This window comes from Natrix helvetica (assembly GCF_964273705.1).
Source record: "Natrix helvetica genome assembly, chromosome: 3".
Taxonomy (NCBI): domain Eukaryota; kingdom Metazoa; phylum Chordata; class Lepidosauria; order Squamata; family Natricidae; genus Natrix; species Natrix helvetica.
The window spans coordinates 127,516,458-127,535,768 of NC_138549.1; the positions used below are offsets into that span (position 1 = coordinate 127,516,458).

At 41.3% G+C, this 19,311-nt stretch overlaps 1 protein-coding gene and 1 long non-coding RNA gene across 4 annotated transcripts in view; one reads left to right on the forward strand and one right to left on the reverse strand.

Moving 5' to 3' along the window:
* Positions 1-3,425: 3,425 nt before the first annotated feature.
* LOC309389529 lies at positions 3,426-6,426 on the reverse strand. Of its 3 annotated transcripts, none has more exons than XR_014174953.1 (2): positions 6,311-6,426; positions 3,426-4,180 (listed from the first exon to the last, which is right to left on the reverse strand). It is a non-coding gene; the product is annotated as an uncharacterized lncRNA (long non-coding RNA). The 3 variants fall into 3 exon arrangements; XR_014174954.1 differs by lacking the exon at positions 6,311-6,426 and adding an exon at positions 6,009-6,256; XR_014174955.1 differs by lacking the exon at positions 6,311-6,426 and adding an exon at positions 5,973-6,036.
* A 454-nt stretch (positions 6,427-6,880) lies between these two features.
* ATP2B4 (ATPase plasma membrane Ca2+ transporting 4) overlaps positions 6,881-19,311 on the forward strand; it is a 180,175-nt gene continuing 167,744 nt past the window's right edge. Inside the window, exon 1 of the mRNA XM_081948026.1 lies at positions 6,881-7,077. The gene's annotated coding sequence lies outside the window, so the exon portion shown is untranslated. The remainder of the gene's footprint in view (positions 7,078-19,311) is intronic.

The following is a 19,311-nucleotide window of genomic DNA, read 5'->3' on the forward strand; positions in this document are numbered from 1 at the left end:
ACTTATCAACTGCAGTGATTCACTTAACAACTGAGGCAAGAAAGGTTGTAAAATGAGTCAAAGCTCACTTATCAAATGTCTCACTTAACAATAGACATTTTTGTGGTCGTAAGTCAAGGACTACCTGTACACTGACAGAATACAAAATGCATAAATAGTGACTTTACTGCTGTTTGTTTGGAACTCAGGTCCCTTCCATACAAATATTTCTTAGCACTACCCACCCTGATCATAGCAAATAAAAAATGCACTGCAAATAACCTGTTATTACTATCATCACTATCCTGAGTTATTTCTGACTGTCTTACTTTGTCTCAATCAATAAGCAGGCGCCAAGACAAAAGGTAAGTTTTGATAGAACCAAAATTAGGATGACCACAATTATAATTACTTTAATCAAATAGTTCATTTGCAATTGCTGGCATTCTAGTAGATTGCCTACTCTTCTTTAAAATGGGGTCCTCCAGAAATTTTGTCCTAAAATTCCCATTAGCTTCAAATAATAGGCATATGAATAAACAATACTATAGCTTAAAGATAACTCAAAGAGTGCAGAGAAGAGCGACAAAGATGATTAGGGAACTGAAGGCTAAAACATATGAAGAATGGTTGCTGGAACTGGGTATGTCTAGTTTAATGAAAAGAAGGACTAGTGGTGACATGATAGCAATGATCCAATATCTCAGGGGTTGCCACAAAGAAGAGGGAGTCAAGCTATTCTCCAAAGCACCTGAGGGCAGACAAGAAACAATGGATGGAAACTAATCAAGGAGACAAGCAACTTAGAACTAAGAAGAAATTTCCTGACAGTTAGAACAATTAATCAGTGAAAAGACTTGCCTCCAGAAATTGTGAATGCTCCAACACTGGAAGTTTTTAAGAAGAGATTGGATAACCATTTGTCTGAAATGGTATAGAGTTTCCTGCCTAAGCAGTGGGTTGGACTAGAAGACCTCCAAGGTTTCTTCCAACTACCCTATCCAATCCCATCCTGGTAAATGTTCCTGTGGACTTAGTTTTGGGTATAGATTTAAATTCTATAGTAATTTTACAGTATATTTGCAGAATTTACACGCAACACCCCCAATATGTTGCAATGCAATGCACGTTGTATAAAAAAAAATACCATGCATTGCCATTACAATCATAAACCACTGTTCTCATTCATTTTATTTTACAATTGTTTAGGTATGGATTGTTGTTGCAGCTGCAGTTCTCATCTAAAAAGCTAAAACAGCATACCAGAAATTTGCATTAATTATGGTCGTAAAGTAACATATGCAAACTCACCAAATTTACAAATACATACTTTTCCAGACTATATGTTGTAGTTTGCAACTAAAAAATAAAACGAACAGGAAAAAAATTCTAATACATACATTAGGAGAAATTGTATAAAGTCAAATCAGATTATGGAAAACAATATTTGACTAAGGGAAGTGATGCAAATAGCACACACAAAATAAACAGTGTAACATGTATAAAAATGATTTTTGATTTTTGAATTGTTTTAACAAAACTGCAAAAGTTACAGGAATAGGACAGCATGAACAAGGAAGAATGAGAAAGTGGGACAATCCAAATGAACAGATTTATCTAGCACTATTTTGCAATGATCTAATATAAAATCTGCAAACCGACTGATTTTTCCCCCCTGTATTTTCTTCAATGACTGTTCAAACAGCAGCTCTCCCAGTCTCCTCGCATACAGGGCTCATGCAGTCTGGTGTGAAAGTTGCTGCCATGTGGTAGAGTTCAGAGTACTCCAATTCAAGTCCAGGTTCAAGTCCAATATGTGGTGCACGTATTCAGATAAGCTGTTCTTAGCTGAACAAAAGGAACAACTACTGAGTTGAAAGAGGGGCAAACATAAAGTGCAAAGAGATCCCACAGTGCCTAGTAGGGATAGCGATGAAATTATAAATTTATTATCGTGAAAAAATGCTCCAAGAATTAGAGTGATTAATCAAAGGAGGTCTTTTTGCCTGATGATACTCTATCATAATTCTACAGTGTTATAAAGTTACATCCTCTGATGCAATATTTTTCTTCTATGAAACTACAGTAAATTATCACTAATAACACACGGAAGCAATTAAAGCTGCCAAAAATTTACCAGCCTCCTGCTCCAATGCTTTGAACAGCAGCCTGATTTAAAGGCACATGGGAATTGTAGTGTGCATATCTTTCCTTGATTTTTGAAGGGCTAACAGTTATTAAAGGCTCAACAGCAAACCTTAGTGAATTTCTTCCCCCTACTCAACAGCATTTCTAGTGGAGGCCCTTGGACAAGCTTAGTTTTTAATAGATTCATGAGATGCAGAAATCTAAAAGTTGTGATCTTTTCTACAAGAGTTCTTAAAAAAAGAAGCATGGACGAAATTCTGCCTTATATAGTATCTTCGGGAGTTACAGTAGAAAGCAAAGCCATGGTCTCCTTCAATCAAAAGGATTCAAGGCGTCTTTTACTTTTCATAAGACCTTCCTTCCTATTTCACAATATAAAAATTCATAAGCAAGATGGTTTAATGGGTACACCACAACTGGTTGGGTTGATACAATATATTAAACTATAAACTGTGGTCCACAGATTCTCTAACTGGATTTCCAGAATGTGTCAAGTTACAAACAAGGAAATCCTATTTTGACTGAGTGTGGTATATGGACTCAGGCATGGTTTCAAATCTGCTTTGTTGTGTATCGGTTTGCTTCTATCATCAGCAATTTTTGCATCTATTTGGGACTTAACATATATTCACCATATATAATCTGTCCTTGGATAGAGAACTGTACTTTCTTTCTAATGAATCATATGAAATGTGAATGCTTTCATATGACATCCAGTCCCATTCTGCCTTAAGCGGAAAGATTGTGCTCAAACAAGTCACAAGACAAGAGTGGATAACCTCAGGCTCTATTTCATAAATTTGATTGACCTATTACAGATAATCAAAAGCACAGTTGAAACCAGCTTCTTTCTTAAAAGATGGCATTAAAACCTGATTTACTTCTAATGCTAAGCCATGGTTTGTTAAACCAGATTTGATTGCTTCACATAGATTAAGCCATAAACTATGATTCATATGCTACTATAGTTGTGTTGACACAACATGCTATGTCACAAAGCCTGAGCTATGCATGAGCCAGATCAAAAAAAGTAAACATCATTTTTATTAAAGGTTTTTATATATATAAAAGATAAACATGAAAATATATAAAACAAAGTTAAGGGGAAAGACTTTAAAGGAAAAAGTGCAAAGAATAGTACAGAAACTATTTCCAATCTTCTTTGTAACAACAGTTACAAACTAAATTCATATCCCTCCTCCTTCTTTAAAATTACTTTATGTAGTTCCTTTCTATTCCATATTTAATCATTTTAAGTCACAAATCCAAAAATCATCTTTCACTTCTTCTGTTTTCAACAAAAAAAATCCCATAAAGGATTTCCAATCTTCTGATCCGATCTATCTAATCAAACAAGTCAGTTTGGCCATTTCTGTGAATTCCACCATATTCACAATCCAATGTTCCATTGTAGGCATTTCTCCATTGTTGAGCATGTAAGACTGACTCAAGTCTTTTCTCCCAAATCCCAATTTTAAAAAGCCTGGTTTCATTTGAAGTTTCTGGGTTGGATGGACACTGCAGGTATGATATACTTCTTCTTGTATTAGCACCATTGCAACTTATCACAATTTAGAGGAAAAAATAAGTGGAAAAACTGTGAACCCTTTCAGGAGTTATTGATCTGATCTAGTGCATATATTGATCTGATGTAGTGTATACATAAAACAAGTGTACAATCCTTATAGCATACTCTGCCTTCCTTCTGGCCTCATCTTCACAAGGCTGCCCCAACATAACCTTTATGGACTTTTCATATATGGATTGGGGAAAGCAATATGTTTGCATATCTCCTTATTCTCTTCCCTTTTTAAACTTAAGAGGAACTTTTTTTCAGGCACAGATATGCTTTGTTCTTTTGAAAAGGATCTTTGTTTCTTTGACATTTCTCCTTTCATTTCCCTCCATCAAGGTACTATAACTACCCATGATAATTACAGCCTCCAGTACAAGTAATCATTAAAAAGGATAGTTCAGATGAGTTTTTCAGGTGCTGCTTTGATTCAGTGGTCAGTTCTTACTCAGGTTTTCCTTCCATGGGATGCCACAATTCCTTTTTGGAAAAGAAGAATTAAAAAAATTGCAGCCTGGTGAAACATAAGCTGTGTTTATATGTTATTCTAAGTACGAGTAACCCTGAGTAACACTGTTACTTAGCCACTGAGCCACTGCTGAGCTGAGCTTGCTGATCAGAGAGATTGGCAGTTCAGTGGTTCGAATCCCTAGCGCTGCGTAACAGAGTGAGCTCTCATTACTTTCCCAGCTTCTGCCAACCTAGCAGTTCAAAAGTACATTAAAAATGCAAGTAGAAAAATAGGGACCACATTGGTAGGAAGGTAGCAGCGTTCTGTGTACCTTTGGCGCTTAGTCATGCCGGCCACATGACCACAGAAACGTCTTCAGACAGCGCTGGCTCTTCGGCTTTAAAACGGAGATGAGCATCGTCCCCTAGAGTCGTGAACGACTAGCACATATGTGCGAGGGGAACCTTTACCTTTAACCAATTACGTTTACTGAATTAACCCAATTTTCAGGGGTACAACCCACTAACCATTCATCTACAAGAAACTAGACTACAAACTAGGCTAAAATATGATTCAGTACAAATGCTCTTTAAGTTTTGATAATTTCACTGGGAAGCCCTTATGCAAGCCATTAACTTTGCCACTGAAATCAATGGTAAAGTTAATTTTACCTTGTCCCTTGATTACATCAGAGAAACCTGATCTTTTTAAATACATACTTACGGGAACCTATGAATAGGGTTTGACATGCTGACTCATTCAATTCATGGAGTTAATGTTTGTCCTCTCCATGACACAACCACAAGTTTTATAGTTTTGGTTTATGTTATTAAAGGAATCTTTTCATAAGCCACCTAGATTATTATAAAGTTAAGCTATATAGCTTCGTCAACACCATGGGCATTTTTGTGCAGAACTAGGCCTATTGATAGGCAATGTGGGACTCTCCTATTAGGAAGCTGATATTTCTGTGTTGTCTTACTGAGCTGGTATCATGTTAATGTTTGACTGCTGCTTCTGCTGGCTGGCTGGACTAGCTTAAATTAAAAAAAAGATAAAAGGCTTCTTGATTACCCTTACCATTGAAATCAATGGGTTTGATATGCTGACTCATTCAATTCATGGAATTGATGTCTGTCTTCCCCATGGCACAACTAAATAAAGTTATTTTATGCTTGTAAGAAAATAACTTTTTTCATAAGCCATGTAGAACATTATAAAGTTAGGCTTTGTTAACATCATGACCATTTCTGTTCTGCTTCTGCTGACTGGCTGGACAATCTTAACAAAAAGAAGAAACAAAGACTTGTTGATTTTACCCAGTTCCTGCTGACTCTACATGACTACTCCCTGTAGTTTTCTTGGCAATATCTCAGAAAAGATTTGCCCACCCCCATGATGATGAGCAGTTATTTAAAACTCTTTTCTGAGATTCCACAACTGCCTTTCCACAACACATTACCTGATATAAAAAGCTGCAGAAAGATATTTCATCTGTACTCCTAAATTACCGGATTTGGATCAATGGAGAACTTAATTGCATTTTAAAGCACAAGTTTATACTTTGAATTTTGCGATTTATAATCAATGTAGCAACGATTCGATTATCAGATATGGCAAAGCTTATATGTCTTTGTCTGCTGGGTGAGTTTTGGAAAAAAAATTAAAAAGAGGATAAACTATGGTCAGCTAGTGCCCTAGTAATAGGTTTCTGTCTAAGGTATCAAGACAGAGAATAAATGTCACCCATGCTATGTACTTCATAGTACAAGAATTTCTGAAAGAGCTGCAAGACAGAAATACTGAAACAGAGTCTCTTACAATCAACTGTAAATATGCACAGGTCTATCATAACACATTTTTCTGTCCAAAGTCTCACCTATACCGTTTGGCGCTGCTGCTGGTTGTTAAGAAAGCTGCAGGAATGTGCCCATGCAGTCATCAGGTGGAGTCACCTTTGACTGCAGAGGGTTTTCATCTTTTTAATCTTATTGCTGTTAGAAACCCCGAAAGGAAGAATTGGTTGTGATTGGAGAAAGAAAAGTATTGAAAGCTTCACATCTCCCTGTGTGTGTCTCTCCGGCCACCTCCCCAAGCAGCGGTGCTTAATTCACTTCGCCTTTCGGGTCCACACCCGAAGGGAGGGAGGGAAGCCCTACACGCATGTTGCTCCGAATTTCTTTTCCCCTCGTGTTTCTCTCCCGCCTCCGCGGCGCTCTTCTGGAAGCACCCTTTTCTCTTCCCCCTTAAAAAAAAAAAAAGGCAAGTCCCAGGGCTGGGCCAGCTGCGTTTGAAGCCACCTTAACAGAGCTCCTCCTTCTCTGGAGGCTGGGGGTGAATCTGGCAGGACTAGGCAGTGGTGTTACCATGACGAACATTTTCTTAAGCTTCCGCGGCTCAGAGCAGGAGGGACTCAACTCGCGGAGGGCTGGGTTTAAAAAGACAGGGGGAAAAGACGACGAGAAGGAAACGAGGGACGCTCTCCGAGAGACCCTCGCTTTCCTTTGAATAAACATCGCCCAGTTTTAAGATTCCCCGCTCGAGCTTTCTGTAAGAGAAGCCAGTCATTTTGCTCCTTCTCCAGTTCGCGGCTCGTTCTAAACTTCAGCAGGCGGTCGGCAGAATCGGAAACCGAGTAGCTTTCTGAAGGTTTCCCCTCCCCTTCCGCCCTCCCCTTATGGAAATCCAGGGGGGTTTCCCAGACTGTGGAAGCCAGAATTACAGGAGGTGGAGGGAAATCGGCGGGACTCGTCTCTGCCCCTGAGTCGCCACGATCGCTCAAGAGCCGTTGCTCCGGTCGTTTACTGGCTGCACGCTGTTCCCGAGGCCGCCGACTCGGAGCTGCGGCTGGGTGGATTGTCTGCTTGTCTAGAAGGAGTCCCTTCGTGTCTGCTCGTCTCGCGTTCCCGGGACAACCGTAAATCAGGTATTTTGCTTTTTTTTTTAACACCTCCCCACCCCCAGTGACTGAGTTGGCTTTTTTGCTAGCCTGCTTTTTCGATCGAAGAAATAAGGCAGCAGGGCACGGAAAAGTGTTGCAAGCGTTATCACCCACGCCTGTTTCTGGCGCTTGTTGGTAGAAAGCGAACTTGGGGGGAGGGGGGGACGGGAGAAAAGGGAAAGGCAGATTTGGGTGGAGTAGACGGGAATTTAGTTGGAGCTCCTTTTCTTTTGCCGGCGAATCTAAAGGTGGCCGGAGGATTTTTCTCCAAATATCCTCGGCTCGGGTTTTCTTTTACTTGCGGGGTGGGGAGAGGGACAAGGCTACATAGTCTTGTGGCTATAATTAGCTGTGGAAAATTTAGGGTATTCCCTGCGTTTGGAGAAACGTGAAACAGAACGATTGAAAACGTATGCAAGGATAAGGAATGCAAAACTATTGGAAAATATCTTCGGACTTTCGCGCGTGTCTGAAGTTCGATCTATTTCGAGTAGGGTTTCATAGAACATTAAATGGTTGGTGGATCTTAGTCACGAATTAAAATCAACGGGAGGGGGAGGCAGACCACTAAGCAGCTTGTTTTCTAGTGTTGCTATTCCCGCTCCCCCCGCTCCCCCCCCCCGTCTCTGTCGTGTTGAAACTTTTAAAAAACCGGTGTGGCTGTTGATCCTCGTTGCATGCAGAACCGCCGGACGGGAGGAATTAATTGGTTGCCTCGGATAGACTGAGTCGCCCTGACAAGTCTACACCCTCAGTATTACAACACTTCTCTGTTAGCGAAGGTGGTTGGGGAGGGGAAAAGGCAGCGGAGAATTCCCGAGGGGGAAGAAACCGTCTGGCTGGTGTGCGGATAAAATCGTTAAACCGGACGGGGCTGGTGAAAAGAGGGGAAAACAGGGAATCTGCCCCGCGCAGTTTAGTTGCAAAACGTGAGGAGCTGCCCTGCCGGAGCTGTGTGAGACAGCACTTCGTCCAATGGAAGACCCCGTTCCGCTTTTGAGCCTCGGGGTTGGGTTTAGCGCCAATGACGAAAAGAAAGCCAACTGGAAGGGCTGTGCAGTTCCAGTGTTTCTAGCGCGCTGCGTTCAGCCTCCTGGTCTTTAGCACAGTAACCTGATTATTTACCGGTGGGGAGCACAGTACTGGGTCTGTGTGTCAAAGACCGTTTAGATGTTCAATTGAAAAGGAAAGGGCGCAATCCGCCCTCTTCGGCGGCCAGCAGCGTCTCTTATTCTGCGCTGACAAACGGACTGGCTGGCCAGACGGACAGATGCAGAAGGAGGGAAGGCGGATGCGGGGAGGGGGGAGAATAAGGAGGGAGCGTAGAAATGCCAGTTGATCAGTCGCCTCCGAGGGGCGCGGCGGGACGGAAAGACGACCCCTCCCTTTTCGCTGTACGGGTCCTCGCCACGGTCTGCAGCCCCAACAAGGAGGATTTGTTATAAAACGGGAGTGTGGAGTCGAAGAAGTGTTGATTGCCTAAATAAAGATTGGATTCGGGCGTCTAGGTTTTTTTAAAAAGAAAAATGATAAAAATGCGTATGCTAATTTCTGTCTGCAAAATTTTGAAGTAATGGCTAGGATTTATTGAAACTCCTTACAAGGCAAAGGCATCCAATCACCTTTCTAAATTTTTCCAACTAAAGCCAATTACTAAATCATCAGCTCCCCATCGCTATATCTTCACCAAGAAGATTTCTGTCCAATGGATAGTTAATTCACTATGGCTTTGAGCAGGTGAGTAAAACAGGAAAATAATGGCTGGAAGGCTTTTTTAAAATGAGCTATTTCTCCTCTCTTTCGCTATGTATGAAGTTTTGCATCAAAAATGGGATTTCAAAAATTTGGCAGAATAATCATCCAGAAGAAAGCCAACAGCAAATTAGAAAGACCTCCAATTCCCTTTTTGGATTCTCTTTGACTGAAGATCCCATCCACTTATGATTGATTAACATTAGTATATTGAATCAAAAGAATATGATGGGGAAAGGTTCAAAATTAGCAAGTGGTGGAAAAGGAAGTCTGGAAAATATGGAAAGAAAAGAAAATGAAGCCAGGGAAACCAGGATTAAGAAAATGACTCTGGATGTAAGATAGGGGTTTGGGTGGATCAAGAACTAGACAGCTTACAGGAGACTAAAGGAGAGATAGTCCTAGAGATGGACATGTAGGACTTACCAAACACAGGGCATAAGATACAGGACTACCAGTTGCTATTGTCTTGCTATGTATTGCACCTAGTTCTATGTAATTCTAAAGCATCTAGTTCTCTCCCCATTACTCTGTCCTCCCATCATATGTAGGGATTCAACTTCCATTAGCACCAACAAACTCACAGTTCCAGATGCTGCTTTTGATTCTCCTTGTGAGTCCATGCACAACAGAGCCTCTTTCTGCAGCTGTTCCAGGAATAGACAGAGGGGGGAGGGGAGACAGATTTTCTGTTGGAAGGAGGAAAAGAGATGATTTCATGATTGTAAGGACCCGTCTATTCAAAAAAGGACTGCAGAGGTATGGTTGGAAGCAACTTGGGACTATACCTTCATAAATGTAAACAGTAAAGAAGAAGAGTGAGCCTGTGTAACTTGTTCTCCTGCTAATAAGCTTCCATCATTTGAAGGGACTATCTCTTCCACACCCTACCCTGCCCTGATCCATTCTTTTTTTTTCAAAACATTGCTTCACTTTGCCTATGGTACGTACATTTGTATCTCCTCTATATAAATCTTATCCAAATTCTTGTTGTAGAACGAGGGTGGGGAGAAAGCAATGACAGCAGTATTCAGCTACCCTTTAACTACGTTGATGATCAGATTTAAGAAGTAAACTGTTCTCGGAATGCCCGCCTAAAATTCAAGGAGGATATAGTAGATTTCAACAATAAAGAGTAAGAAAACATGAAAGGTTTATAATGTAAGCTGGGTTTTATTTATTTTTTTATTTCTAGTTGTTACAAATGTGTATTCTGGTCTGGTAAACTGGTGTGATTTGATTTCATCACTAAAAAACCTCTACAACATTTGAGGGAGACTGGGGCGGAGGAGGGATCTTCAAGGACATACTAGTGACTAGAGAAACAATTCTCTGCATGTTAAATGGTCCCTCTATGCCTGGAGTGCAGCCTATAAAACTTAATGAGGCTTATTTTTGTACTGTTAGACATTGGGTGTGTGTGGGGTGTTGTTTCTAGGAGATACTTTCCACCCTATGCCATTACTTTCCACTTCTTCCTCGCTGGCCCCCCTCCCTCCTCCCTCCCTGAAGTTGACCCTAGGAGCTCTTTGGGGTAGCTGTGCAGAATCTCTGCAGTCTATCACATCTGATAACGGGGGCTGTCAAATGGCTTCAAAGCAGATGGGGCTACCCGAGTTCCTGCCTTCCCCCACTAGCACCAAGATAATCTTATCTGGCTTCCTGCCAGCCCCCTGAGAGGAAAACAATCTCATTTGGGGGAAGCACCCATCTGTTAATGAATCACTGCTGGGGAGTGGACTGGGTTGGTGGAATTGCTTCCTGCCCTCCCACTTGCTTTGGGGGTCTTCCTACTCCTGCAGTCCTGGTATTTGTTGCCCCTCCTTTCTCTCTGCTGCATGCTCAGTGTCCATAGAGCTGAGCTCAGCCTGCTGCATTTTAGCTGTGCACACCTTCCATAAAGTTCAGAAAAGAGGTGCAACACTTTAACAGCTTGAATTTATTCAGAATCATCAGTAGAAGACATCAAACTCGTTTCCCTCTAAAAAGCTGGAAGGGGAATTTGTGGGAGTCTCTTGGCTTCTCTGGATATACAGTAGCTGCAGTCGGCTAACAGCTGCTCCAAATGGTGCAACCCAGCCATATCTATCATCACTCCAAGGGGCAAGAAGGGGGAAAGGGCAGAAAATAGTTGTGTTTCTGTGTGTTCCTTTTCTAAAAACAACCCTAAAGATGAAAGGGGTCGCTTTTTGTGTCAAACTCAAGGTCAGCTTGAGTGATCTATAAATTAAATTTTAAGAAGTTGAATAAGAGGCTAATACATCTGGAGTTTGGAAGCATGAAGCTATAGCCACAGCAGGTCTTTGGCTGAGTGGGGAAAAGACAGAGCTGGGGCAGGGAAGGCAGTAAGAAGTTATAGTTGTCTGTCTGCAGAAGGGTTGAAACAAACCACAATGAAAGTATAGTAAGGGTTGGCCAAAAAGGAATTGACCAACTGGGGATGTTGGATCAGCAAGCAGTAGTAGATTGGCAGTCTTAGAAGTTATCAGGATCTAAGAATGTGGTAATGTTGTTGATTTTCTTCTCAGTGGGGTTTTTAGCACAGTTTCTTAGTTTGTATCAACCTGCCAGTTTGAAGAAGCATATCACACCTCAGTAGGCAACAGCATGAATCAGCCACAACCATCCACGGACTTGAGTCTGGGGAAGAATATTACACTCTTACAAATGTTGTTGTAAGGATCTGAGGATTTTGAGCATATATAGAAGTAGTTTCTGACAATGGTCAGAAGGCTATTCTGTGGGATTATGTTAAGGTTTGAACTAGCAACAAAGTTTTAAATTTGGTACATTATTTTTTAATGGAAAACTGTATAAAGCTATAACTGAGAGGGCTTAGAACTCCTAAATCTTGAGGTAGATCGCTAACATAAAGCCCTGCTTTTAGCACTTTGGAGTTGTCGCTCACATTTAAAATATTAATTACAGTATTGACTTTGGTCAATTTTTATATCTGAATATAGAAATTATCCTCATAACTTGGAATTCAAACCCAAATGCCCACTTTTTTTTTGAGGGGGAAGAACTCTTCTGCTATTAGAAGAACTCTGGAAATTGTATAGCTTCTAGAAGAAATGCTTTTGTTCCTTATCCTTAAGTAAAATCTGATTTAAATTATCAATGAAGATATCCTATATGTCAGTGTTTCTCAACCTTGACGACTTTAAGTCCTATGGAGTTCAACTCCCAGAATCCCCCAGCCAGCATAGCGTCTGGTGGTCATCTGACTGGGTGGGCATTCTGTTAGTCTTCCAAATAACATTAAATGCTGTTAGTGTTAGACCCCCTTTTTAGCCAATTACTTGAAATTCTATGATTAAATATAGGTATCTGCCTTCCTTGCATCTTTTGGTATATTTCTCATGAGGAGGGATTTAGGGGTTACACTGCTAATTGTACTAATGTAGAAAATACTACAGACAAACAACCAAACAAACAACCATTGGTGTTTGCTTGTTTTTCTTAACAATTAGCTAGTAGATAGTATTATTACATTAAAAAGTAAGGACGGGCTGATTTGATACACTGTGCTACCCAAATATAGTTTGTTTGCATTGGCTTTAGCACATTTTATGACCCCAGCCAGTTTTGGATTCCCCAGGTAAGTTTTGGCTTACCTGCAGTTAAGCAAATGATAATTCAGCATGATGTGTGCATCTGTAATCTACCTGTATGTTTTATAATTACTACCCCAATTTTATCATCCGGAGCCTGTGTTCCTGTTCTTTTGGACTACTGATGCTTATTTTGATGTTTATTTTTTTATTTTTGAAGAGGATCACTTTGTCCCTAATGCAGTCCTCGAACACCAATGCCATTTATTTTCTTGCATGTGAACCTTGTTCTTCCTCCAATATCTCACAATAGTTCTCTGGTCTTGCAGCATTCTTGTAAGGAAATATTGGATGAAAAATAATGACTTGCCTAGGGCTACATGATAAAATTCAGTGATATTTTAGTGATTTTTGCAATAAGATAAACCATCTGTGACAAGCAATTCTTGAAGAAAAGCACTAGAATTTCAAAGAACGAGAAAAAAAATAAAATGTCTGTTCATAGTTCAGAGATTTTGTCATCCTCATCATTCAAAGATTAACAAGCTAGATGATATCATTATTATTATTACTGACTTGCTTTTGTCAAACAAAAAGCGACTGAATCCACTTTCTCCTGCCTGGTATTTCAGGGAACTGAGCAGATGGATTTCAACAGCACTGATGAACTACCAGTTGTAAGATGAGCTGCAAAAATGCTCTTTGCCTCACTACTATGTTGGCTTATTAAATATGTTGTCGACTTGTGAGGCACATTAAAGGATTTATCCGCTTTGTCAGTGTAATAAATTTTGGTGCTAGTACTAAATATATCACACATTACTGTAATGAATTGGTTTTCTATCTTGATAACTGCACTGGGTTAGAAATTTTAGATTTCTTTTGTCTTGTTGAGAGACAAACTTTTTAATCAGAATGTACACACACACATACATTTCTCAAAGCATTGTTTAATTCACTGTATAACTGTTCTCTGAACCTGTGTGTTTGTAATAATTCTAAATGCTGGTAAATATCTACGGAATGGGAACTTAATGATTTCCCAAATATTACTGAACTACAGCAATGTTCCAATATTTAAGGGACTACCAGAAAGAGGGAGTAAACCTAGTCTCTAAAGCAATGTAGAAACTAATCAAGGAGATAACCAAGGATAAATTTCCTGAAAGTTAGAAGAATTAATAAGTGGAACAACTTGCCTCCAGAAGTTACAGGTGCTCCAACATTGGAGGTGTTTAAGAAGACAACCATCTGTCCTGGTATAAGTTTCCTGCATGAGCATCCCTCTCCACCTATATAACAGGAAAATATTTAATTATTCTTTGGCAATAAGGAACTTCAAGAAAGTGAATTAGAAAGATTTGCAGAAGAGAGGTATTACTTTCCTCCAACAGCCTTCTCCATTGAGGAAAGGGAAAGCTGTTTCTTTGTAGCTAAATTGGTGGGAAGCTCATCTGATGGAAAAAACAAGGATACTGTCCCATCACCATGTGCAGGAGACAAGCCCCTTGATGTATATCAGGGCTGTCAGAAGAGCAGGCAGCCTGCTGCTTTATTAGTTTCTGAACTTTCCTAGCACTAAAAAATAGATAGTGGGAGGGAGTTTGGTAAATCTTTGCTTTGGGGGACTTTTTATCAGACATAACAAATGTGTGCTGGACTGTGATAAATGTATTTCTCCAATATGTCATTACCCAGATCAAAAGTGGGCCGTTAAAAAATATATGAAGGAATTGTGCTTGGGGAATTTGTGCTCCTCTTTCAGCTTTCTCAAAAGCACAGGGGAATTGTAAATGCATGATCTGTGGACCCTCTTTAAAATACATATGAGGGAAGCACAAAGTCCTTAGTATGGAAGTTGTCTGAAATCTGCTTGTGCAACTTTATGACAGGAAGGACCCACCCTCCGTCCTGATTTTTTGAAGAGTAAAGAATGGGCTATAATGTATAATGTTGATCTTTATTTTTATGGCTACCAGTAAACATTAAATTCTGCATGGACAAAACTTTTCCCTAGGCAAATTACTTTATGTGGCTGGAAACAGATGAGGTAAGACAGGCATTTGCTTGGTTTCTGAGTTGTCCTAGTGATTCTGTGACCATTTCAGGCACAAGATCAACTGTGAAATTTAGCAGAGAATATCCTTTTTTTTAGATGCCTCAAAGCTTTGATTGCTTTAGTTGCAGCAGAATAACAGGGATAACTCACTGGAAAATGAAATAAGAAGCTTAATGCTAATTTTCCAGGTGAGGAAATTCTATCTCCAAGCTGCTCAATGAAATGTAATGTAATGTTCCTTTACTCTGGGGATATTGGCCCAGCAAAATCTCTCTATATTTCCCTGCCATCATTTTATCAAAACATTTCACTTAAAACACTTCAATACTCAGTCCTTCAAAGTAACTACCATATTTTTCAGAGTATAAGACGCACCGGAGTATAAGACGCATCAAGGTTTTGAAGAGGCAAATTTTTAAAAAAGTACGGTAGGTAGGTAGATAGAGGGATAAAGAGACAAAGAGAGAAAAATACAGTAGGTAGGTTGGGAGAGAGAGAGTAGTTATTTAGGTAGGTAGGTAGATAAAGGGGGAGAGAGAGAGAGAGAGAGAGAGAGAGAGAGAGAAATGCAGTAGGTAGGAAGAGAGAGTAGGTAGGTTGGTAGCTAGAGGGATAGAGAGAGAAATAGAGGGGGGAGGGAGAGGTAGGGAGAGAGAGAGAGTATATGTAGGTAGATAGAGGGGAGAGAGAGAAATACAGCAGGTAGGGAGAGAGAGAGAGAGTAGGTAGAAAGAGGGATAGAGAGAAAGAAAGAGAGAGAGAAATATAGTAGGTAGGTAGGGAGAGAGAGAAATATATATATAGAGAGAAATACAGTAGGTAGGAAGAGAGAGTAGGTAGGTTGGTAGCTAGAGGGATAGAGACAGAGAAATAGAGGGAGAGGGAGAGGGAGAGGGAGAAAGTGAGTGTACATAGGTAGATAGAGGGGGGAGAAAGAAATACAGTAGGTAGTTAGGGAGAGAGAGAGAGTAGGTAGAAAGAGGGAGAGAGAGAGAGAGAGAGAGAGAGAGAGAGAGAGGGAGAGAAATACAGTAGGTAGGTAGGGAGAAAGACAGTAGTTAGGTAGGTAGATGTTTCCAGGTGTATTTATCCATGTGCTGGAGAAGAAAATCACTGACAATCTGCAGCACCTAAGACTTTGTTTCTGCTGGCACAGCACTTGATCAATCAAATTATCATCAATCACTCTAACTAAAGCCTTTCCGAAAGGAAAAAAAAAGTTTTTGCACTCTGCAAACCTCCCAAAAATGGCCCGTTTTTTTTTCCAAAAAAAGAGAGGCATGAATAGCCTTTGGGGGGTGGGGGGGGCAGGTGGGTCTGTTTTTTGTCAGGAAAATTGCATGTATAACCTTATGGGGGTTTATAGAGTGCTCCTGGGGGTTGGTGGGGCAGAATTGAGCAAAAAACAGCCCATTGTTCACTTCATTTCTGCCCTCCCCAGCCCCCAGGAGCGCTCTGAAAGCCTCCTACAAGCTATGCATGGCCATTTTGGTGAAGGGGGCGGGGCTTCAGGAGGCAGGAAATGCTGTATTCAATGTATAAGATGCACCCAGATTTTTACCCTCTTTTTTGAGGGAAAAAGGTGCTTCTTATACTCCGAAAAATACGGTAGTTGAAATTTGCCTTGGAATTTCATCAGGATTTTCTTCCCCTTGTTTTTAATCTTATTTTCAGAGTGGTTGAGAATAGTATGACCTGATGAATAAGCTTTCATAATTAACTTGGCTTTTCTGATTCAAATCTAATACTTTAATGATGGAGTTATAGTCATTCTTGGTATATTACTACAAGTATCCAATACCATATTCAAAATCTGAAAGACAAGCAGACTAGGTCTGCTAGAAAGAGTGCAGAGAAGAGCAACAAAGATGATTAGGGGACTGGAGACTAAAACATATGAAGAACGGTTGCAGGAACTGGGTATGTTTAGCTTAAGAGAAAGAAGGACTAGGGGAGACATGATAGCATTATTCCAATATCTCAGAGGTTGCCACAAAGAAGAGGGAGTCAAACTATTCTCCAAAGCACCTGAGGGTAGAACAAGAAGCAATGGGTGGAAACTAATCAAGGAGAGAAGCAACTTAGAACTGAGGAGAAATTTCCTGACAGTGAGAACAATTAATCAGTGGAACAGCTTGCCTCCAGAAGTTGTGAATGCCCCAACACTGGAAGTCTTTAAGAAGATGTTGGATAGCTATTTGTCTGAAACGGTATAGGGTTTCCTGCCTAGGCAGGGGGTTGGACTAGAAGACCTCCAAGGTCCCTTCCAACTCTACTATTGTATTGTATTGTAGGTCAGCCTTTCCCAATCTGATGAGCAAGCTTTAGTTATATGGCCCTGGTTATTGGGAATGTTCTGAGTTGAAGTCTGTGTATTTGACTAAGTTATATGTGTCACCTTCCCAATGCTGTAGTCTCAACAAATGTCCTGTCTTTTGGATTTGTTGTTGTTGCGTAAGAAGTTAAAAGACAATTTCTCTCCCAAATAGAGTTCTGAGCCTAACTGGAAGTTATTTTATTTAGTTATTCCTTTAAGTGCATGTAAAATATGACTCAACATATCTTGTCATTTTAACAACGCCATAAAATTTAAGCCCCTAGAGCTGTGATGGCGAACCTATGGCATGCATGCCACAGGTGGCACGCAGCGCCCTTTCTGTGGGCATGTGAGTCGCCCTAGTTCAACTCTACCATACATGCGCCTGCACCTCCTGCTGCCAACTGGTCATTGGATCTCTGCCACATGGGGCATTTACAAGGGGCCTGCATGCACATGTGTTGTGGAGCTGAACTAGGGTGACAGCTCACGCATGCTTTGGGCACTTGCTCTGGAAAAGGTTAGCCATCACTGCCTGAGTGCCTAAAGCGTGTGCCTGAACCCTCAAAATACAATGCATGCACTGCCCCCATGCCTGTGCCCGGCCCCCATGCATGTGTGTGTGCAGCTCCCACACACACCCTGCCCTCCCATGCAGGCATGTGCGGCCCATTCGCACATATCCCACCCCTGCGCATGCACTCACGACCACCCTACATGCACCCCACTCCCTCGTGCATGCATGCCACACCCCTGCGCATGCGTGGGAGAGACTGCCGTGCAGGCGTAGAGGTGTGGCATGCATCCACGGGGGAGTGGGATGCATATAGGGGGGCTGTGCATGCATGCGCAGGGGGTGGGACATGTGCGGGTGGGCCACACATGCAGAGCTGAACTGGGGTGACAGCTCATGTGCCATCAGAGAGGGGGCTGCATGCCACCTCTGGCACTCATGCCATGGGTTTGACATCACAGTGATAGAGTATTATTATTAGACAAATGATATTGTTTTGTAACACTGGCAAAACTTCATACTTGCATAACTCTAGCCACTAGCCGATACTGTCTTTCTTTTCAAGTAGGTACAGGACAACTCCACCCAGAAGAATGTAGTACTGTGTAGCTAATTAAGGAGTAGTATTAAAGTCAAGTGGGTTTGAATCTTTTTGGCTTTTATATTGATTTGTGTGTTGGTGAGTAAATACTTAAAAACAGTCTGCTTCAATTACTGTGGTATTTTGAGTTCATTGGGCAGATTGTGTATTCCTGGAACCCAGCGGTTGCAGTCCAGCCCAAATGCAGTAAGTATTTTTCCCAAGGGCCTGATAGCAGCATCATATTCTTGGATGTAAGAAGAAGAATCTCCAGGGTTACTACTGTGATCAACTGTAGTCCGTCATGTGACTACGTCAAAATAAAATCACAAATGCCATCAAGTGATCTAGGACTGAGTGTTTTATATAATTCATAGCTCGACTCTTAGTCTGCGAGCCTTGTGCTCTTTTTCCTTTACGTGCATCACAGCAGAGTTTGCCAGCTAATGACACAGCCTGCTGAGATGTGCCAGCTTCTGTCTATCATTTGTCTGATTGGCTATGATGGGGCTCTAATGGATGATATGTCCCTGAAGTGTTACAGTAATATTTATATTGTGGTACTACTTCTGGCTCTAGAACTGAAGTGCTGCTGTCTCTTAAGTGGATTGTGGGTCTTCCTTGGTTTAAATTCCCAAAAAATAAGGAGATTCGGGATAGGAAAAAAAACAATAGTTGTGGCTGATTTTAACAGAGTTAGAGCCAGATTTGCTTTTATGAATAGAAGAGCGTCCTGTAGAAAGTTCCTGGAGAAGGAAGTGGGTAGGTGGGAATTTTTGTCATTGCCTTTTCCATATGATACTTCTTAAGCTATTCCATGCAGGCCACCAATTGTCTGGAGCTTTCAGGTGGAACTGGCAAAATCACCAGCTTTACCCTGTTTTCAACACAACTGAATTCTGCTGATCTCATGTCTGAGACATATCCACAGCACTCAACATCTGCTTTTTAATGAATTGGGGTTCAGTCCGCCACACATCTCTGCTTGATCACTATTATATTCTGTTCAGATAATTTGCAAAGTGATATATCTATCACAGATAAAAGCCTAAAGCCATGATGGCGAACCGGTGGCACGCAGCACCCTCTCGGTGGGCACACGAGCTGTCAACCTAGCTCAGCTCCACCGTGCATGCGTGCGCACCTCCCACTGGTCAGCTGGTGATCAGGTCTTTGCACGCATTGGGTGCATGCGGGGGAGCTGTGTTTGTATGCACAGGGGGGGCTCATGCATATGAATGGGGTGTGTGTGGTGGTGTGAAGGCAGGGCTCATGTGCGGGGGCGGGGCACATGCATGGGGACAGCATGCACATTGCATCTTGGGGGTTTGGGCACTCGCTCCCGAAAAGGTTAGCCATCACTGGCTTAAAGGATCCTTGGCTCTACCATGCAGTACTTCTTTTGAAAACTTGGTAACAAATATTGGATGAAGTAAATTACTG